The sequence below is a fragment of the Anomalospiza imberbis genome, chromosome 13, assembly GCF_031753505.1.
Source record: "Anomalospiza imberbis isolate Cuckoo-Finch-1a 21T00152 chromosome 13, ASM3175350v1, whole genome shotgun sequence".
NCBI classification, from domain to species: Eukaryota; Metazoa; Chordata; class Aves; order Passeriformes; family Viduidae; genus Anomalospiza; species Anomalospiza imberbis.
In genome coordinates this window covers 13667474-13690816 of record NC_089693.1, presented here as the reverse complement: position 1 = coordinate 13690816, position 23343 = coordinate 13667474, and the positions used below count along the sequence as shown (strand labels likewise).

At 39.8% G+C, this 23343-nt stretch overlaps 1 protein-coding gene and 2 long non-coding RNA genes across 15 annotated transcripts in view; 1 reads left to right on the top strand and 2 right to left on the bottom strand.

Moving 5' to 3' along the window:
• The window catches only part of LOC137481996 (uncharacterized), a 29380-nt gene extending 10727 nt beyond the window's left edge, over positions 1-18653 (bottom strand). The window contains exons 1-2 of the long non-coding RNA XR_011003826.1: positions 17211-18653; positions 15364-15414 (exon numbers count right to left, since the gene is read on the bottom strand). This is a non-coding gene — a long non-coding RNA (uncharacterized lncRNA). The remainder of the gene's footprint in view (positions 1-15363; positions 15415-17210) is intronic.
• Positions 7438-23324, top strand: LOC137481992 (uncharacterized). Its single transcript, XR_011003822.1, has 3 exons — positions 7438-8401; positions 18566-18658; positions 22860-23324. It is a non-coding gene; the product is annotated as an uncharacterized lncRNA (long non-coding RNA).
• TCF12 (transcription factor 12) overlaps positions 20471-23343 on the bottom strand; it is a 162312-nt gene continuing 159439 nt past the window's right edge. For all 13 annotated transcript variants that reach the window (XM_068204050.1, XM_068204049.1, XM_068204053.1 and 10 more), the window contains one exon: positions 20471-22751. The gene's annotated coding sequence lies outside the window, so the exon portion shown is untranslated. The remainder of the gene's footprint in view (positions 22752-23343) is intronic.

Below are 23343 nucleotides of genomic sequence, written 5' to 3'. Positions count from 1 at the left end.
CCAGGGTTATGCTGTGTCACCAGCAGAAAGGCTGTGATAATGCATGATTAGTCCAAGTCCCTGAGAAGAAGCAAGACAGCTGGGACTACTAAACCTGGTATCGCTGGTTTGTAGTGATCAAGTTGTGCACTGGAGTAGAGAGACACCTGGAAGCCATTTCCTGCTTGTGAACTGTTCTCCCTCCCCCTTCCTCCCAAAGATAAGTGCATGCCATGTGGCTTTTGGCCACAATGAGTTTTTTTTTGAATTTGTAACATCAGGAAGGTTTGCTTTAAAGGCACAAATCCAGATCTTGCCTTGCATACAAAACTTCAAAAGACTGTTTTTCCCCATCTAATGCTCCCCCTCCTTTCCCCCCCAATCTCTTCTGACTTCAAATTTCTCCAACTCTGAAAAAGTTCTTGCAATTTCATCTTGAAACTGGCAAATGAACTTTAACAGACTAGAGACTGCTTAGGTACTGGCCTTAGTTTTTCCATTTCCAAAGCCACTGATTGTTGTTTTCTAACCATACTTTGCTAACGTGCAACAGGTTAAGATCTCCACACATGCACACACCCCCACCCGTAAGTACTTGAAGTTTCCTTGGCTTTGAAAAGTAAGCACATATTTTGTCCATGAGAATTCCTTTGAGCAGTATCTCTTTTGTCAGTTAGGTTTCTCTTGTGCATTGTAAATCTTTCCAAGAGCCATCTCCTAACTTTTTTCTTATTATTATTTATTTTATTTTGTCTCCGGAAATGTTTCATTCAACAGAATAGTCTCACTGTTTTAGCCATTGGGCAAGATGTTGTTTCCCCTGAAATCAACAGGAGCCATCAAATTCTAAGATGCCAGAAGTTTTCACCTCTTCTCTTTAAAACCTCTGAAGTTCAGAAACATGTACCACTTCATCAGTTTGAGACAGCTCCAGCCTTCTCCCAATATTTTCAGTGGAACTGTTGGTCTTAGAAAAACTAATAGCAGAGGTGAAATACTCCTGTATTTTTGACACAACATTATAAACAACCTCCAAATAATTATTTTCTGTTGTTGTTAAAGGAAATCCTAGTTTTTGTAATTGAAATCTAGAAGTTTTTGAAAACAAATTCAAAAAGAGACATTTTAGTAGGCCAATAAAATGTTTTTGTGAAATCTCTTATAAAATGTACACCTAAATTTGTATGTTCCCATACTGTTGAAGTAGTTGTAAGATTTTACTAACTGAATTTCATCTTTTAACCAGTAGTCTGTAGCTGCTAAATCTGAATGCAGACTTAGCCTTCAAGTCTTACTGGAGAAGTAGGACTTTATAGGAAAGTCACACTCTCCCTCTTAAGAAATAGAAATAGTAAGATAAAGTGGTCAGAAAACAGCAGGGGCTGGCTCCCACCAAAGAAGCCAAACATGATATTACAGCCAGCATGGTAGAGGCTCTATCAACCAGAGCTCCATCCCACAACACCACGGCAAGAGACTAGGGAAGGCAGCAGGAGTTAAGCAAAGTCCAAGAACCAGGTGAGTTTGCGGTGGCAAAGCAGGTGCAGCATCAAGGCAGGCAGTCTACAGGGAGGGTCAGCCCAGGAATCATCAGGCAGGACTATACCTGTGAAAGGAAGCTGGGAAATCAGCCCAGCTCGTGATCTGATCAGCAGGGTCAATAGCCAAGCACAGGCACACCTAAGATGTAGTTCAGGCAGAGGCTAAACATCCATGGCTCAGCTTAAATGAAGCCCCTGAGCCCATGGGCAGGGGTGTGGGTAGAGGCCCCAGATGAGGCTGGTCAGGGCTGTTAAACCCTATTGGTTCACTCAGGCCCCCTGATATAAGTCAGTGGAACATCCAGACTCATATTTTCATGCACAAGCAAGAAAAGAGGAGAATTATGATTGTGGTTTGACCTGTGCTGCGTTTTCTGACCCCTGAGTGCCTGATTGCTCAACCATGGTATTACAGTAATGCTGTGTCTACTCATAGTTTATATAAACACAGAATATGTTAAACAACTGACTTATGATGTGATACTTTTGTTTCCACTGAATTCTAGGCCATCTGTGTACTAAAAGATCTCTAGACTTGGAAAGAAGATCTGATCTATTCAGTTTTTTCACTAAGTAGTTACAGATACTACCAGAGTATTCTGTATGTATACTTTGACATTTATATTTTATTCCTTTTCTCATTGCAATTAAGCCTCTCTTGGATCCCTGGGCTTGGTTGATACTTCTGTACTTTCTAAATATCTTCTTTACTCATCTTAAGTCTTTAAAATTCTTTATTCATGTGCTGTTCAAATTATGAAAATTAATGCAATCTTGAAGACTTAGAGTTGCTATAGCAGAGTTTCAGGTCACCTGATTTCTGAGAAATAGTTTCATCCATGTCTATTGACAAGCAATGTTTTCTTTTTCATCTTTCCTAGCTGAGGTAGTACATAATCTTATCTCATATTCTAGGACACAGAGCAGGATGTCAGCAGCATTGCAAGATACAATTCCAACAGGCAGTCTGTACTTCTTGGAATAACTCCTGATCAGTATTTTAAGTGTCCAGTTGGCAAACTGTGTACCCCACAGAGATCCAAAGCATACCAACATCTACCAACTTCTCACTTGGTAGTGAGAATTCTGGCAGACAGGATTAATTTCGATGCTTCACACAAAAGGTTTGATCCCAGCAGACTGTTTAGTAGTTACTGCAGTACAGTCATTTGCTTCCCTGGTTCTGTCTGACCAGGACTAGAAGCAAAAGAGTAACAACAGGCTTTGTTCCAGGTGACAGGAGAGAATTAGAAGTTAAGGGCTGGGTGAGCCCAAAAGCCCATCTAGCTCAGTATCCTGTTGTGAAGAGTGCTGGAGGGTGGGTGCCTTGCAAGAGGGAAACACTTTTCACCTTTTCCTTACAAATACTATTTCCTTCACACCTCTTCTTTAGAGAGCCACAGTGGGCAAGACAACTGCATAAAAGCTAGTAATTCATCTTTTATGCAAGATAAAAGGGATCCAGATCTTGCTGATAAAAACAGTGTGGCTTCAGTGCCAGCTATCTCTGCCGAGGATATTATCTAAAAATTTTACACAGAAAGAATAGTCTAAATGAAGACATTACTAAGTAGCCATATCAGACTTCATAATCTGTCTGTATTTTTATGTCTTCTAGCAGATCATAGCACTGCTCTGTTTCTAGTCTGACACTTTGTTTTGATTTTAATAAACCTAATACGAATTAAAATAGCAGGTGCATAGCAACACCTCTTTAGAATGAGTGTTTGATGCTAATAACCATGACTTTGCTGAACTATGGCTTTCATCTCAGTCTGCACAACATACATATGATGAAAAACCACTTAACCCCTTAGCTTCTGGCTGAAGAATTGTGAAAACCATGTACCAAATCAAGAGAAAAATTATAAATCCGGGAAGTTATGAGAGGTCATTCAGAAAATAAGAATGATTCAATGTGATCAGTTGACTAATATCACTGTACTCTGTATTTTTGGTAATAATGCTGCCCACACTGGAAAAGCTAGATGTGGTCTGAGAATAGACTAATGCATGTAAAAGGAACCAAACATTAGAGAGAAGGACTCCTGTCCAATATAAAAATGAAACAGGAATCTGAGCACAGACACAAGCAAACTGTAGTTGCATCTAAGGGAAAACTGAGGGCTCACTAAGTGAAAGGGTTAAGGGAGAGATTACAAGAATGAACTCCAGGTAGCTAGTGGATTCAATTCCTCGAGATTGTTGGGAGAAGGAAAAAGCTGCATATCTTTGTCTCTTGTAACTGCTTTGTTCATTACTCGCCTAAATCCCCAAAACAAACAACAAACAACAAACAATCCAAGCCTTCCCTTCACACACATACAGATATTACAAAGGTTCCACTTGTGAAAACCACTCTTGTCTATTTCTGTGCTTTTTTAACATTTTATCCTCTTACCAGGTTGAAGGTCAACAGATCTCACAAAGGAAATATTGTTTTGCTAGCAAACTAGTACTTTACTGGAGACACATGCTGTATCAGACTGATAGTGCAGACTTCATATTTAACCTGTGTCCAGTTTAGAATTCTGAAAAGACAGCTTGGTCAGACCCAATCATCTCAAAGGTCTTTTCCAAGTTAAATGAGTCTATGATTCTGTATTTCTGCTACAATAGCTTCAATGTATCGTTTCTCTTCCAGCTTCTGGGGGCAAACCCTATACGTGCCATTATCATCTTAAACATAATATAAATTCCCTGCATTGCAGAGAAGTTTCCAATTTCTCCATGACTTTAGTGCATTTAATGTCTCTTGTCACAGCATATATCACAGTTGAGACCGCCACAATACACAGAGCACCCCCATACCATTTCAGCAGGCTTTAAGCATTCCCCCATACACAGTAACACCATACCACATCAATAGGCTTCAGGCATCTGCCCAGAGTAACACCATGTCACTGCAGAAGGCTGCAAGCATCTGCTCTTTCCCGTTCTTCAGCCCAGCCTTTCATACCCCTCACGCTGATGCACGGCACCTGTGTGCCCTCTGTTCCCTTTGGTGGTTGCTCAGTGCCCCTGGGCACTCCATGGCTCATTGCTGTCACTGCTGCTCACCTGACCTACACAGCTGTCGCCCATTGAGGATGAGCTGCAGCCCCATTCCCAATCACCACACACTGTCTGTGTGCCTACAGTCTCACTGAATCATCAGACCTGCACCTTCTGATAGGAAACCAGCAAAATGGCAGATATTAAGGAGAAATCCAACACACGTGGCAGAATGAGAGGGATTTCTAAAAGCTGCTTATTAAATTCTGGGGTTTTTTGAAAGATTGTTGGGTCTTGGTAATGACTTTGTGTTAGAGGCATAATTGCATTAACTCTCAACAAGGAAACAGAATTTCCTTTTTCTTGATTTAGTCTCAGTGTGGACGAAGCTGTTAATAGGCTAAGTTCTGCTGAAGTGTCTGTGATTCCAGTGAATCCAGACATTATGAATACATATTTTACATGGGTAAACCTGACTGTTTGAAGTCAGTGAGCCTAAACTGTGTGGCATAATTAGAGGAATGATCCTCAGGTTGCTTTGTCAAAACATTCTTTAATTGCTGGATTTTAGGATTATTGGATTAGAAGATTAGATGGAATGCCTGGAAATCTCGAATTGGAGCATCCAGTAAAGTAAGACTTCTCATGAATCTGAGTTATGATGTATCTATAAACCTCACAGTATAGGTTCTTTTAGCAATTGCTCAAAATACTTTCATAGTAGGACTATATAGACATATTAACTATGTTTTCTCTGACCCTTCTTTTTAAACAGGCTTTGAATATTAAGAAACTTTTTAACTTTTCTTCATGACAATCAGTTGCCAGCTTCCATGTAGACAGGGTGCTAGAGCTGTTCTGAGCTCAGTCTGTGAATCATTCTACTTCCTTGTCCATAGGATTTAAAGGAGTCCTTGCACCAACCAGACACTGCATAGCATCTATCTTGCAGTGTGTACATATTCCTTAATTACATCATGATCAGTAATCACAGCTATGGTTTTTTATGGCATTGTTACAAGACTTACTCTGTTGTCAGTTCATTCTGCGTTGCACAAAAAAGAGTCACAACGTGGTGCACTACAGGTGCTCTTCTTCTCAGAGCAATATCAAGTGTGGAGTCTTCAAACATGGCACACAGAAAGTTATGCCATCATTCCAGCTTATCTCATTTCCAGGGAACACTTTGTACTTCACTCCTTAAAGTTTCTGTCATCAAGATTTCTCCAACTGCTGGTGCTCCCCCTGCTTGGTTCCACATGTCACATTCTGCACATACCAGCTATGAAAACCACAAGTATATATGTGTACAAGTAGAAAAATAGTGGCTCAGGGATAAATAGATGACCAGACAGGAAGGGAAACTTCAGGCCATGGTTCAAATCCCCCTTAAGAAAAATACTATGAAATCGGTCATGTCAGTATTGAACAGAACTGTCTGGTAAATTCTGCTAGAGGTTTTGAAGCCATAGGTTTAGAGTCTGGATGATCCAAATGGGACAATTTATGTATCAGTACTACATCCCTCTTTCCTGAGATGGTTTTGTAAGTATTAGGAAACTGACTTTTAATTAGGATATTAAAGAGTTTTGAAAGTTAATAGTAGTACTTTGTCATGTAATTTTGTGAAGCAAACAGAAGAGGACTTCTGTTCACAAGCAATACTGAGACATCTGTGTTAGCTGTATTCTCAAGCCATTAAACAAATAGTCATCAGCACTTCAATGTACCATATACCCATATCACTTCATATTTATACTGCTAAAATCACAGCATCCAAAATAAAAGCCAAAGCACTGAAGTGTCCCAGTATGATGAAGATCATGACTGTCAGAACAGAAGGATCAATATGGGAAGGTGCAAATCATATTCCTATTTTCTGGGGTCAAACCCCAAAACACTTTGGCACAATTTTGACATCTTTTAAGATCAATTGTAATTTTTGTCACTGATTTCCACAAAGCCCCAACTGTGCTTTTTGAGTCTGACAGTCTTGTCAGGATTTAACATACCTGAATAAGCAGAATTATATGTAGTCATGTCTTTTATATTTTCAAATTGAAACTGTAGGAATAAAAAAGATAACAGTTTGTCACTTTTCTTTGGTAAGAGAGCTCTATAAAAGGTAAGTGCTTTCACTGAATTCCTACTCTTCCAAAAATTTCTGTATGAGGTAGCACAGAGCTCTCCAACTTCCTTTAAAAGAATGATCTGTGGGTTTGTTTTACCCAGGGACTGATGAAAATGCTTATATTATCAGATAGCATAAAATAACAAAATAAATGGCTCAACAGACATTCAGTGGGGTACATTTTTTTTGTATCATGGGTGGCAGCTCACTACCTGCAGAATCCCTCTGCATGCCCAGACTAGATGGGGAGCCTGGCTAAGTCTTGTCCAAGATCAGAAGCAGAGGAGTCTTAATCACAGGCAAGGAAGGGGGCTCAGTGTAGGGCAGGTCTTTTGCCAGAATGGCCTCAGCCTGCTAGCAGGGATTGCACTCTTCAGGTTCTATTTTCCCACATTTTCCACCAGTGTAGCTATACTGTCTTCAAAGAAATCCCCGTTTAATTCAGATCAGAATACAGCCGTGAACTACCTGTCCTCCTGAAGCACTAATTTCTATGAGACAAAGCAGCAGAACTCATACACAGAAAGCTACAACACAAAGCCTGTAAACAGGGACAGAAGTGGGCATGAATCACTTCCCACCCCTGTGCCCACCCTTTGTCTTCACATTAATTATAAACTGGAGGCCTTGAAATCCCTTGCCTCTTCTGAATTGCTCTCATGGGTAATATTATCCCCAAAGAGCATGATACCAACCACACACGATTTGGGGGTCACTAGAACTGCTGCTAAATTTATGTTAGATTTTATGGGCTTCTTTTCCTCTTAAAAGACATAAGATACAGTCCTAAAGGTTTTTATATTATCAGAAATTTACAAAAAGAGAGAAAAGTGTAGAAAGTTCTATAGTAAGTGTATGAATCCTGCCATTTGGATTATAGAAATACTTTTGTAATCAAAAATATCCTTGCCAGAAACAGTTTCAGGTTTCTTTGGTATTTAGAAATCTATTGCTAAACAAAGTAAAAATGAATGATAAACAAAATCGAGTTTCCTTTGAGCCTGACGTTCTTGCAGCTGCACTCCACTTTTAAGAGTAACCTATTATCAATTAATTTAGAATGACACTGGCAAGCAGTCCCCAGACTTTAATTAATATCTCTTTGACAAGCTCATAATCTTTCTAGTTAATAAAGTCTCTCTTAAATTAGTTTAACTCTTATTTCACTTACTGTTGTAAGGAATTGGCATCAAATCTAGGGTACTTAACAGTACTTTCTCATTTCAAATGTCCTTAGAAGGAGAACTTATAGTTAGATTTTATGGAGTAGAATGAGTATTTGATGAAGGTCACCCTCAATCCAGTGGCAGTGCTGGAAGTAAAATCTAGGTTCCTGCATGCCCTTCTGTTGTGCAATTGATTAAGCAATGGTGCTGTCTCCTGTCTCAGTATCTTGCAAGGAAAGGATTAAATTCTGATTCCAAGTTACATAATTGATTCTTTTCCTTCATACCAATATCAAGATATTAGAAAGCTACGGTATAGTACTGTAAATATAATATAGTGACTCATTGTAAAAGTTACTTAAATAATAAGTGTCAGAATAGGACAACATGGGGAACAACTTCTTATTTAATTTTAAGCTCTTAATACACTTCTGAAGACTTTGCCTTTAAAATTCTGTGTCAGTTTTACCCATATATCTGAAATGCAGAACATGAGAACCTTATGCAGCCACATTACCATGTCCTGTGGAATAGGAGATAATACTGTGAACTGGAAAAGATGCTGAGATAAAATCTCCTTTGACCTCTTGGTAAGTCAACAGCTTTTATATAAGTGTAGTGAAATGTGCTTTATATACGCCTGTTGCATATGTGTGTTACGAGAAAAAAAAAATTAGCTGTAATGAGGTAATTTTTGATACATCAGATCACATCAACCTACCTTTCTTTCTACTTTGCCTGCAAAATAAACCAAGAGGCGCACAAATTACTGTCAGGCTTTGAGTCTGATAGGGTTTCTTCAGAACTGAGAAAATTCCAGCTTCCAGATTGTAAAGTTCTAAACTGATTAAATCTACAAAGAAAGGCGATCTTCTCATTTTAAAGATAATCTGTGTTTTGTATCTAACTAACAACTGTAAGAAGTATCTGTGTAAGCATTAATGACTCTGCTGTAATGTACTGCCAAGGGAGACTGAAGTAGGAGTTTTTTGAAGGTAATTTTTGCCAGGTGAGGATATTACAGCCTTAATTTGCTGATTCATAGGAATGGCTTGTTTATTTTTCTTGTAAGATGAAGCTTGAAGTGAAAATGGGGTGTGAAAAAACCAAGATTTGCTTATTGGTCTCCTTCATCTTAAATAAATGTAAAAGCTTAATTTAAAAATCTGTCTCATTAGCAAGGACTAAGATAATTAAGATGGCTGAGAAAGGTCAGTTATATATGCAACTTAATTAGGATCCCAAGGCCAGGAGACATCTTACCATCTCTAGAAGTCATGAGCAGTCTATGCATTCCAGAAGTATTCCTCTAGAATACATAAAACTGAAAATGGCATGTCCCAAAAACTCAGTTATAGTGGCAATAGACATGAGCCTTTACCACTGCCTTAGAATACTAACTTTGTACAAAGAACTTATTTTACGTTGCTTCTTTGTTTTTTCCTCTTCTTAAGTCAACAGGGGGAAAAAGAAAAGAGATGAAATAGATATTAGCTAGTGAGAAAAAGTACAAAAAATATGTTTTCAGTCAGTAGCATATTCTTCAGCTGAATTGCTACAATTTTTCCTTAAGCACTTTCTGCCTCTGTCAGTGCTGACATGCTGAACCAGAGGCTTTATTGCTATTCCTGTGTTTCTGTGGCAATGATAATTCCATCAGAGAAGTCACAAATCAGAAAATAGTTTCTTCCAATGAAAGAGCAAATGAAACACAGCAAGATCATCCTCCTTTCTCATGCGTGTAACTGTAAAAAGTTTCTGTGGTTGGAATGTGGCTCTGATTACATTTCTCTATCCCAAAATAAACATGGTGCAAAAGAAAAGGATATGGGGTGGGGGGAAAGCCTGTCACTGGGCCACCCTCAGGAAACCTCACAAGATCTACTGTCTGTCTGTGCAAGCCATGGAAGAGCCAAGGAAGTGATCCCAGCTTGGTGGTCTTATTCTTAATTAAAACAAATGAGGCTCTTTCAGCTGTTGCAGATAAATATTTGATGAAAAGAGACAGGAACAGATGTCGAAAAACTGTAGTAAATAAAGAATAAAACCAGAAGAGCAAATGTTACAACAGTATTTTATACTAAAAAAAAAAATCACTTTACAGATTTCTGTCAAATATCTATTTTTACTAAGATCATTCCATAAGTGGGAAGACTATTTTTTTACAAAGTAGGATTAAAATACAAATGCATATAGATAGTGAACAATTTTTAAGTCAACTTGTTGCACATTAGAGGGTTAAAGTAAGCACTAGTTCTTGGGCCACTGATGAGACAGAAGACTTCAAGGTAATTTGTACACTTCCATGAGTTTATGTTGATTCTAGAATCATTAGTAGAGTTTTGCTCCATAATTTATGTTAAGGATGCACAGTGAGAAGGTGCCTAGCAAAATACAATAGCAGCATCCTTGTTGCAACAATCTGTCATAATATTTGTAAGTCCTATCCTTTATGAATGGTTAATTTTATGCAGTGAATTCAGCCTTTTCCTGTAGTTGCAGTTCTACTTAGGAGTACACTTGGATCTAATTTTAACATTCACCTTGCTCTCAATGGGGTTTTATACAGGATGAACTCCAAAGGTCCCTTTCCATTTCAGTTACTCCATACCTTGAGAGCATTGGGTCCAAATTAGTTTACCTTTCAGCAAATGCATTTATAGCATTTTATGAAAAAAACCTGATAGAATTGAAATAACTTAAAGGTAAGCTATAAAAGAAAGCTGAGTCATGAAATAGAGGAAAAATCTCAGTAGCTGGCTCTTTCTACATTAACATCTTCATTGTTAGCACCATATTAGCATTGCCTGCTAGTTTAAGGTAAAAGGCAAGTGTAATCTTGCCATTCCAAAAAAACATTCCAAAAAGGATGTTTCCATTGAGTCAAATGTAAATTAAACATCTGAATGTGAAAGAACTGATTTTATAAGTAGTCCTTACAAAACTACTGAGAGACTGTGAACCACAGGAGTTTCAATGATAATATTTTAAAATAATATAGTGATTTGGGTCACCAGAAGCTGGATAAATTGGTATAATCTGAATTCTGAAAATATATATACGGGAGTTATGAGTGAATGGAGACCTGAAATATAATCCTGACTCTGAAGATGGTTAGAAGAAAAAGGAAACAGTTGATTGACTGCACTGCATCAGGGTCTACATGGGATACTACAGAACTGGAGTCCCACAGCAGGCACAGGTGAAAGCAGAACAACATCCAGAGAAATGAAAATTAACAGGTTTAGATGAGAGATTAGGAACAAATTTTAAGAACTGAGGAAAAGAAACCTTAGATTGCAACAAACTTTCCATGACTGGAGGAGATCAAATCAGCTAGAATTCTAATGACTAATTAAATTGAGAAGTATGGTCCTTTATAAAAACTACAAGGCATTTGTAGTTTGCAGAAAGTCGAGATGAATGATCATAAATGTCTCTTCTAATTATCTCTTCTGGCCACAGCACCTGCAAATTTGTAGTGTTCAGCATAGCATTGTATCCCAGTCCTCTAGAGGTTTTCTGAAGCTGACACAGAACTCCTCATCCACAGGTCAGGCAAATCACCTTCCCTTTCCATTGCTGCAAAATTCAGACAAAACCAGGTAGTCTCAAGTGCACTCGATAGTCTCGAGTGCACACCAATGAGGCAGGCAGATTTAATTTGAGGATCAAACATAAAGAACTCAATAGCAACCTTGCTTGGTGCCAATTTACTTGTGATCTGACGGAACCAATCTGAACCCAACAAGCTCCCAGAGATAACAGTTTGTCAATTTTCCATTTCAAAGGCAACATGATAACTAAAAGCTTACAGATGTATCACATGGAAATCAGACTTGCAGCAAGCAGCAAACTTTCTGATAAAGGCCTAAGCCTAATTTTATTGAAGTCAATGACAAACCCCAGCAGATTTCAGTAGAGGTTGTTTGAGGCTCAAGGTGAGAAACAACTCTGAGAACAGTTATAATCAACTCAGTCCCCAGTTAGGACAGAAGAAATGCGAGAGAATTTTTTTGGCGGGCAGTGCCCAAGTTGAGAATTCACAGTGAGTTGCAAGGATCTGTGACACTGAGAATTTTAAGGAACCCTTACAGAAACTGGTAGGATTTGGCAAAGTCAGCATGTCCCCATTTAGCCTGGTATTGCCATGCCCATGTGCAGTTACATGGAACCTGACAGCAGTTACCCTCTTTATTTAGCCCCAAGCAATCTCCAGACTGTCCACAGAAGCTGCAGCCAAACTGTTGTACTGGAGCATAAACACAGAGAGTGTGGCTGATGAAGCAATAAATAAAATGAGTGGGCAGAGCAGGGGCAACAACTTTGCCTCTTTTTTCTAAACAAGTGTTATAAAAACAGCAAAATGTAGTCACATCTATGGCATGGCCAGTGCAAGACATGAGAGAGGCAGGGAGTAGATACTCATCTCTGTATGTCTCTGACACTGGCTGCAGCTAGAATGTAATTCAGTCTCAGATCAACAGTGACTACTCTGATTCCCATGCATCAGTTGCAAGAGAAACTTCACCTCTGTTTTTCAGAGTGCAAAGGAAATAGATGGAGACATGTTTGGTGTTCCTAATCATAAGTGACATGTTTTATAGAGATCTACTTCTGTAAAGACTTCTGTGATGGGTGAGAAAGAAGCAAAGAAGAAAAAGAAATTTTTCTCCAATTTCTTGTTAAAAAAAAGGTTAAGGAGAAGTCTCCAAAATAATATTCTCTCCTTTGTGTCCATTACAGATCAGGGTAAGGTAGACAAAAATGAAAATACTTTCCAAGGTTATGCTATACAGTCAGGATTTAAACTCAGAACTTCTGAACACAATCCCAGTGCCTGAGCCACACATTCATTTTCTTCTCTGTATTCCCCCACAATCTTAGGCCATGTGGCCACTGTTGGTGAAATGAAAAACAGGTGCAGATCCATGAACAGATGGGAGACCAGCCCTGGCTGATCTCTGGAGGATAATACAATGTTGTTTTCCAGAAAAGAGGATTCCAAAGAACCACAGAGGCAGCACCCCTGCCCTAAAACTAAAGCTGCTCTGTCTCACACTAAATGTTATCTCCACCAGCCCAGCAAGTGGGAGTTTTGAGGAATGGTCTGTTGTCTATCAGCAAAGGACACTGCTTCACTGACCTCTCAGATTTTCAATATTGACATCTCTGTTTTTCAGGCATACCTATAAAGATTGTAGAAGACTAATTGCAATTCCATTCTTAGCAGTAACTGCAGCCAATGTTTCTAAGTTGCTGGAACATGAAATTTCTTCCCTTGAGTAGACATCTTTGGAATGTCTAACACTCAAAAAATGCCATTAGCTGTATGCAGCATCTTTCTCTGGGAAAATCACTAGTGCTATGGGACAAATCTCCAGGTAAGATGAATAATACATTTGTTCTGGATCTTTAAGGAGAGATCTGGATCTTTAATTTCCAGTTCATGGGGAGCTGATGGGTTATTCCACAATAAGTGGTTAAACAAAGAATTTGGACTGCTTTCTTAATGGGAGAGTGACAGTAGATTACTAATAGGGCAATTGCCTGGGCCTAAGCACAGGATGGCGTGCAAAGTATTCCCTGCCTTGTGTGACCCACAGTTACTGTCCCTGGAAGACACATTTCCCCTCCATGTGTCACCTGACACATCAGCCAGAAGTATCAGAGAAGGCAGGGCAGTCCTCCCTTTGCACAGAGCACAACTCAAAAGGACAGTACATGCAAGAGGACAGGGGGTGTTTCTTAGGATCATGGAATAGTTGGGATTGGACAGGACCTTTAAAGGCCATCTAGTCCAACCCTCCTGGCTGTGAGCAGAGACATCTTCATCTAGATAAGGTTGCTCAGTACCCCATCCTACCCGACCTTGAAGATTTCTAGGGATGAAGCATCTATCACCTCTCTGGGCAATCTGTTCCAGTGTTTCACCACCCTCATTGTAAAAAAATTCTTGCTTTTATCTAGTCTGAATGTACCCTCTTTTAGTTTAAAATCATTCCCCTAGTCCTATCACAACAGGTCCTACAAACATTTCAGCTTAGATACTAGTGGGTCCAGCCTTCTTGTTGTTTTTTGGTTTTGTTTTGTGCAAATACACTCCTGTAGTACTGTGTCCAAGAGAGATTATTTGTCCTTGCTAAAGTTGCTTTTACAGCAAAAATGCCTGTCTATTTGTGCCAAGACATTTGAAGACAACCTGTTTCCTTAGACTCTGTTTTGGGGCACAAAACCCGATTTGAAAAAGTAGGCCAAAACCACACTGTTGGCATGCATGTGTTCTGCTCAACTGTGAATCAAATTAATTGGGAAAATCTATCTTGTCCAAGTGTTAGTCAGGTTTTGAAGGGAAACATTCTCCACCGATGACACAAGCGGAATTAAACAACAAAGACCACCCAGGACACTGGGAATTTCAAACTTCTTGGCCTCAGTTTCTCGGATTTGTTCTTCCCAGCTTCATGTGTGCTCTTTGAGACAGAAAAGAGCATTTCCTTAATTTTGAACTAGTATTTGTCTTCCAATGGAACATTTGTGAAAGCAGCTGGTCCCAGAGGTGGAATGTTCCAAAATCCCATTTTGGAGCCAAGTACGTACGTAGTGGAGTCAGTCATGACACCACTTTATAGAGAACAGACAATGAGTTTTGGATCCTGTGAGTACCTTTTCTCCCTGCAGATAAGTTCCCTTCCCCCATTCTTTTGGAAATATCTCAGTCTGTATTGGAAACAGAGGATGTAATTTATTTTTATCGCCTTCCCTGTCAAACTGGCCAACTGCCACAGGGTTCTGCTTTCAGATGTAGCAAGAGGCAGGAGAATCACAATGAAGAACCATTCATTTCAGTGGCTCCTCCTCGGTTTCTTATCTTATTTTGAGGCTACCTACTGTGCTGTCTTATCACTCTTTCTAATCCTGCAAAACTTCTCTGCAACTTGACCCCTGAGCAGAAAGAGCTGACCTGCTTAGACCTCTGTGCTTCTCCACTCCTGCTCCCATGCCCACAGAATGTGTTGCTCCTTCCTTTGTTACTGTTCCTTTTTCACTGCCTTTCTTACCCCTCACTCCTCTTTTCCCTGGCCCATTACACTGCATTACATTTCCTAGCTGCATGCACATACATCTGTGTGGTCTCCTTGGGGTATGCGCAATTCCTCACTGTCCAGCCTGCCCTTTGATGTCTGCTGAAGAAGGATACATCTTCTTTTCCATCTCTTCACATGTGCCTATTAATTACGCTCTTCAGAGGAGCTGTTTACTGACTATCACTCTGTTTACAGTGGAATACAGCTAAACATTTGGTCTTCACAGTTCCCCTCTTCTACACCACCCACCCAGTTTCTTCTCAATTGTTGCAAAATAGATGTCTCCGAATCTCTTTATAAAGGCACAGATACAACGTACTTATGTTCCACACCCAGCCTCCTGCTCTAAAATGCTGGGTTTGCCTCCCTTGCAGGGAAGTAGAGAAAGAAGCTACATTGCCTTTTTTGTCTTGAGGCCTCTAACGGAAAAGAAGCATTGAAGCTTTTGCTGCACAGATTCCTACCTTGTGTGCTGTAGAAAACCCAGAAAGACCTGCAAGCATCAGAATCATGACCTGTGAAGAAATAATACAAGCCCAGTATGAAGTACAGAAGTGTGCCCACTGAAATGAGAAGGGCTATCCTATGTACAAACTGTGCATATGTATTTGTGAGATCAAGGGCCCTTGGGCAGAGGGAGTTTTAATAGGCTAGGGAGGAAAAAATTACTCTAGCAAATTGTGCAGAAAAGTTGTATGGTTATAATGTAGCAGTTCAAACCTCAGATGAAAATTCCTTCAGAATTCCTCTTTATTCCATATGGAGCTTAAAATATTACTAAATAGTATGAAATAAATTAAAACCAAATGTGGGATGAATTACGGGTTTTTTTCCCAATGAACAGATTATTGTCAATCATAGAATCATGGAATGGTTTGGGTTGGAAGGGACTGACTTCCAACTCCCCTACTATGGACGAGGACACCTTCCACTAGACCAGGTGGCTCAGAGCTCCATCCAGCCTGGCCTTGAGCACTTCCAGGGATGGGGCAGCCACAGCTTCTCTGGGCAACCTGTGCCAGTGCCCAGCCAGCCTCACAGGGAAGAATTTCTTCCTCATATGTAATCTAAACCTGCCCTCTATCAGTTTAAACCCATTACCCTTTGTCTCATGTCCTTGAAAAAAATGCCTGTGCAGCTCTCCTGTGGCCCCTTTAGGCACTGGAAGGAGCTGTAAGTTCTCCCAGAGCCTTCTCTTCTCCAGGCTGAGCGACCCCAGCTCTCTGGGCCTGCCTGCCCTGGAGAGCTGCTCTGGCTCCTGCTCCTTGTGGCAGAGGCAGCTGCTGCTTTAACTGAGGCAGCCCCAGCACTGGGCCTGGAAGGAACAGAAGCTTTAAACTTACTTACAGCCCGCAGTTTGGAGACCATATCTCAGGCAACAGAAACTAGGGATGGGGTGGGGCAGGGAAGGGCCAGGGAAGGAAGTTCAGAAAGGCCTGTGGAAGCACACAGAACCAGCTCAGGTTACAGAGCCTTCCAGCTGAAAAGTCCAGGGGTACAGAAACATGGGAATGAACCTGTGTGCAGTTAATTTCCATCAGTTATCCCAGACAGGAAAAACAGCCACACCAGAAAAACAGACGGCAAAGCCTGACGTGTCGATTTTGGTGTCATTCACACTCTTTTCCCTGATGCTCCTGTAAATGCAGAATCTGCATTTATATCCAAAACACTTTTTAATGAGTGCTTTATTGACACATTTGTTCTACTTCTATATAACAGGATAATGACGAACAGCTGGCTACAGATAATGACAGGCACTAATTTATATTGGGTTACTACCTTCAGATTCTGTAGGCTGTTACCTTTTTTTTTCTTTAAATTTTTAGCATTCTCGCCCTCTGTTGTACTTGCAGTTTATGATGCTCACATTTACTATTCTTGTGTGCTAGGAAATGAATAAGCATTTTAAAAGCTTTATGTTTAATTACATTTTCAGCTATTAATTAGACACATAAACAAATTAAATGTACATTTAATTAAATGTTACCCATTTAAACGGGTAAACTGGAAGCAGAGTCCATCGACTTTAAAACCAATATTGTGTGCATTTATCTTAATTAGTCAGGTAGTGTTAGGGATTAATGAACTCTAACTGTTCTATTCATAATCAGATGCATTAGCATTTGTGTCTTTGTGGCACACAGAAGATGAGTTCAGATGGGAGCTCTCTCCTGCTATGTATTGTACAAACAGAATGGGAGGTGCATCTGCAAAACTTCCTTTGTCACCTTGAAAAGGAAATACTGATAATTTAGCTTTTGCAGGTGTGAACTGAAAGTTCAAAACATCATCCAAAACTTTCCCCTACCTTGTCATTTCATATTTACACCCAGGAGATTTTTCCTCCACAGAGTGGCCATTCAGCATTTTGAGAAGTGGATTCTCATTCTGGCACATCCAGGTTCTAGTCTGAATGAATAAAGCTCATGAGGAAATATTAAGCTGACAAATGTCCTAAAGAACTCACCTGATTGAGAAAGCAGGTACTTCAGCAGGCAGAGAAAGTCACTTGGGAACAGTGTGGAGCACCTGATCTGTCTGTGCAGCAAACAATTGGCTATGTGTTGTCTTCCCAGCAAACACACAACTAGGGCTGCTGACTAATTCCACTTCTGTGATAAATGAATGAGTCTGATCATGTCTGCTCATTTATTGGTGCTAGGAAGTAAAATGTGGAGCCATAGTTCCTCAGATATTTTATTCTACAGATGAGTTTATAACTTCAAGTTTGAAGAATTTATTTTTATAATTGATACACACACATTCAAGGTCATGAAATTTCTTTAGTTGTATTGGACCATCACAAGTATTTATTTTTCCTTTCTGCATCGTGGATAGAGAGATTGTGCTTTTAATGTGTATACTTAACTTACTTGTATATAAAGAAGTAATCCAGCAAACTGGTAAATCAGCCTGTTCTGGCATTTCCAAGTCTTCCTTTGATATCAAGATACAATGAGAAAACATCAGCATAAAAATAGAGAGAAAAATCCAAGTTATCAAGACACTCCTGTGTCCATTTTGTATGAGAGTTAGATTCCATTTACTTTGAATAATTTCCTCCTGAATTTTTTTTAAAGAGCTAAAATATAGAATTTTCCAAAACAAATAAAACCTTGTATGGTATTCAGTGCTTTGATGGAAAGCAATTGCTCCAGCTATAGGGTCTGCATTTCGTATGCTTTTCTGAAGTCCAGGACTAGCAGGGCTCTACATCTAACACAGACTGAACTTTGAGTTATATTGCAATTTATTTTCTCATCCGTTGGCAGCAGTTGCTGCTCTGGCTGATATAGTTTATATTTAACACCTTTTGTTTCTATATGTTTAGGTGATACTATTAAAACTACAGTGGATCTTTCCTGAAAATGAAACAGCCTTGGTATCCCTGTTTCTCTAGTTCACCTGGAATAACCATAATTCCAAGTTTTCAGCCCAGCCACTAGACTTTATAACAGATCTGCCCTCCAGGATAAGTTACAGTCACTATTTTGGGAAAGATTTTTATCTCAGCTGGTATAATTTTGTGTAAGTTTTCTTTTTTTTTCTTAATCAGATTCTATTTAACAGATGTTTTTAATTGCATCAAAACATTTTTAAAGTCAGGATTAGGAGAGAATTGAAAGGGATTCTGTTTACAGCCCAGACAGTTTGCAATTTGAGAGCTTGGTCTGGACAGTTTCTGACTGATACAGACAACCTGAGGTGACTGCAGTGAGCAGCTGAAGTCCTGACCATGCACACGCCATGCTTGTGGTAAGAGTTGAGCAGTGTATTTGTTATCTTCACCAAGAAATAAACTCTCCCTGTTTTGCCAAGGCATCCAGGTTGACAGAGAGATTAACTTCAGTAAAACAAATGAAGGTTAAACAAAACAAAACAACCCCCAAACAGCACCTGACTTATCAGCTCGGAGCTGAGGGGAAGAGGAGGAAGGATTGCAGCAGTCTCCTCTTAGCACCATTCTCCCCCAGCCTGGGAGACTTTCACCTCCCTGCACCGGGCAGAGGAGCAGCAGGAAGGCAGGAGCTGGGCCTGCCTTGCCCCAGGGACTCCCCTCCCTGCAGCCCAGGGTGGGGGATGCCCTGGAGCAGGGAGCCACAGTCTGTGTGCACAGGCAGGAGGATGCCAGCCTGCTCCCTCATCCCTGCTGGGCCTGCTGGAGCCCCGCTCTTGATTTGCTGCCAGGCTTTAAAGTGCTTTAAAGTTTCTTCCTTCCACAGGACATTTTAGTATCCACAGGCAAGGGGTATTATGATCCAGAAGGTATTGGTGTTACAAACAAACAGCAAAGTTTACCACCCACTGTCTTGGTTGTCTTGTACACATGGTTCCATTTTACTTTTGGTCTGCCATGATTTCCAGATGTTGGGGGAAAATGTTTAATTCTTGGGGAAATTTTAATTAATGAAGAATCCAGAATCTTTTTAGCAGCAAATATGCAGTAGCTGGAGTAAAAAAAGGTAAAGTCCATTTTAAAACCTTCCCAATGCTTTAGATTTACAGAACTTTTCTACAATATTTCAAATGTTAATTCTAGAAGAACTGTATTTAACAAAGGTATCCCAACATGCATCTCTTAAACACACACACAAAAATCAAATGGAAAAGAAAGAAGGAAACATGGAAAGAAAAAAAAAATGAAGGACTTGTGATCAGAAAGTATATGCAAACAGGACAGCATGCGGTAAAAGAAAAATAAAGATAGGCAAATGGCCATTTTTACTCTCTCTGAAAGAAGTGACAAACTTGTAAGTCTGATTCAGAAAAGGGGAGTACTGATGGATGTTCAAAGGCTGGGTTTAGAATTGTTACTGGAGTAAAGTTCAAATTGGGAATGTGTGCTGGGGAAGGCACTGGGCATCTCTCCCCCGGCTGCTGCTGAAGCCATTCTAGAAGGCAGCCTGCCATGGCTGGCTCTGAGCTCGCGTTCGGCCAGGCCGCGCCACAGCTTTGTCTCTGTAGCAAACACGTGCCTGACCCGCGCTCCGCATCTCGGAGGTTACCAAGGACAGGCTCGGGAGTCGGAAGCAGTGCCGAGCACAGCAGCTGTGCTGACAGCCCACATTCAAACATCAGCACTGCACACAGACAGAGGAGCTGGGATCTTTGATGTGCTCCAACTACAGACCTTCCCCCCGTGCCGTGCCACAAAACCTACACAGCTGCATCAGTCAGTTCCGAAGTAACTTGGCACTGAACTTCCCTGCACAAAGGGGCTCAGATCTAGGCAGCCTGGCTTCAGGACAGGCAGAGACAGGAGTGAGCTGTACAAGAGGCTGTGCCGGTGGGATCGGCTGCTCCTGGTTTGCTGTCTGCCTGTGCAATCCCCTTCCTGCTCTGCAGCAGCAAACACGCAGCTCAGGCACTGCTGCTCCTCAGGCACTGGGCACTTCTGCCTGGCTTCACGGGAGCAATAACACTTCTTGTGCCTGCAACATGCTCTGCTCCTGGAGAATGTGCCAGGCGTTGTTCTGATAAAGGCAGAAGAGAGTTTTGCCTCTGTTTTTCAAGCAACACTTTGCCTATGAGGAGAGAGAAATTTAAAAAACTCACTGATTTACCATGTTAAAAAAAGATGGCACATTTATTGCTACATAAATGTTATATACATAGTGTTTTCTGTTACATTGACAGAAAGTTTTTGAACTTCTTGCTGCTGGTTGGAAAGGTTTATCAGCAATACCTTGAAATTTGACACAGGGTACAAATCTGCAATAAACCAACAATGGAAACTGGAGAACAAGATGAGAAGCAATTCATCTCGGACAATTAGCTCTTACAATACTCCATAGGTACTACACGGTATGCTAGAACCCTACTATGGTCTTACAATGCTATTGTAAATTTCTGATATTAATGAACAGGTTATGGTAAATAACCCTACATTTTTACTACCTAATATAGTAAAATAAAGTAAGAAACTTTTTACTGAAAACTTTTTTTGATTTCAAAAATCTAGAAAGAGTAATATTTAGAATTCAAGAAATTTTCTTACAAGATTATTGTATAAAAGACTAGCTACAGTGAAAAATAAGCCAAATGTTTTTTCTTTCTATTTTATGAAGGAAAGCTTCTGGGCATACTGCAAAGTCTAATATAGCCAAAAAGACAACAAGCTTAGAAGGAAAAAGGCCAGGCAGTGGCACGTGATCACTTTCACACGTCATAAGCAACAAATTCCGTTTAGCTGATAAACACTGAAATGAAGAACAAGGCCACAGATATAATCAGGTGTTATTTGATGATATATGCAAATTAAAGTAATAGAAATGAGTCCACTAATTCCACAAACTGTTTTGTTAGGAACCATCCAAAACATGAGCTTAAATTCATTAGTTTATTTTATCAATCCATATTTTGTTCTTTCAAATTAAATGACTTCATAAAATTATAGTTTTGTTCCTGTTTTGTGTGTGAACCAATTGCCAGTGATGAAAGATGCACTATATAAACAATAGCTCAGACAACCTTGGCTTAGGAAATTTCCTCCCATGGTCATTGCAGTGGAAGACAGTTTCCATGGAAGTTCAAAGGGATTTTAACCATTTCAACACATCTGTGACAAAGGAATACTTATGGACACTATTCTGGTGGAGAAACATTTAAAGGTTTAATGCTAATATGGCTTGGGGCGGGGGTATTTGCATTTGATTCACACTATTTTTTCTCCACTGACAAGCCATACAACATGACATGATAGTTAACGTGTACAGGAAGGAAAAACTGGTGACCATTGCTCTTAAGATTCCATTACGTAATAAGCCCACCTTGGTGGTGGTTATATCATCACACTACCTGCCACGGTGAATTCAGGATTTTAATATTCACCAAAGTTACAGCCTGAAAAAAATCTCCTTTGTATTTTAATGCATTTTGTGCTTACATACAGCTAACACTTTACATGTACTATATGTAGTACTTACTGCTCGGAAAACAAAGCAACTCTAACAAAGTAGATTCTCCCCACCCAATTTACACTTCACGTTACAAGCTTTACTATGAAGCCTAGAAGCCTAAAAAGGTTTTGTTTATAATTAGAAAAAAAAATGTTTGAGGAAAGTCTGAGGGAAAATAAAAATCACTTTTTAAATCCAAGAAATGTTATGGTCACAGTATTGCTCCAGCCTGCAGCCTTCATGAGGCCTCTGAGTGGCTTGAGGCACAGAGCTCAGTATGGAAGGGGAACTGTGACCATAACTGTTCAGATTACCAGAGATCAAAAATAACATAAAAAAAGCTATACCAAGGAATAGTTTCCTATTGCATGGAAAACACTAGTCATATGGCAAAAGGAGAGGAAAGGACAACAAAAGACTTTTCCCTTCCTTTTTTAAGACACTAATAGGTATGCTGGGAATGCTACGGGTCGACGGTTGTCACTGCTTTGTTCTCTGAATGTGAACAGCTTTAGTAAATGCTGGCATTCAGCTGAAATTTTATCAGCTTTTAACATGTTAACTTTTCCCTTTATATGTAGACCTTTACAGTTCCATAACAATAAATAAAATTTGTAGTTACAATGCATTTGTCAATTCAGTTTAGGCACAAGGCAACTTCCACAATGAGTGGAGAGATCACAACAGTCTCTGATTGTGCAGAAGCGACACACTGCTTGCAACAGAATGATATGTTCAGAGTATCTCATGGGCTGAAATTCTGTCTGAAGATCTTGTATCTTCACTCCTGATGCAGGTGTTGACCAGTAGCTTTGATCATAAGATTGCATTTGGGTTTCTTGCTTCAAGTGTTTTCTCCTGTCAGGTTTGTGTCTTCATATAATGTTAGTTGTCTGTGTCCTTGTGAAGAAAGGTCACCTTCTGTGTATCCTACCAATAACTCTGGAATTCTAGAAAGAAGTTTAGGAGAAGAAAGAAGTTATCAGGAAAAGAATAATTAAAAACCTTAGTATCAACACTAGAGACCTAATTTGAACTGCATTTGGTGGCATTTTCAGTCATTTAGGTGCAAAAGAAGATCACATTGAGAGCCCCTGAAATCCCCCGTTCCAGAGGTATCCGTCTTGAACGTGATACATTTAGGAGATTACTCTAAAGAACCTTCTGCTGGGCCTCTCTGGATAAGGGAGAAAGAAAAATCTGCACATCTCAGACCTTCAGTCTGTGTGTGGCTTTGCTCTCCAAATCAAGCAGTGCCAAGTTCACTCCCTCCAGGAGGTAAATTGCCATGTTCCTGTACAGCCCTTTCTGTCAATGTTGTACTTCAGTCAACCCACAACGTTATGCTATTAATAAAGCAAAGACACCAAACTTTTGAAAGTGGTTCTTTATATTTATATGGAAAGAACAGACTAAGTTGGCTGTAAATTAAAAATTATCTGACAATTCCAAAGTAGCCAGTTGCTCTTGTATGAAACAAATTAGAGAAATTCAAAGCATTAAAAATTAGAAAATACACAACAAGAAACAAATTCCCAAAAC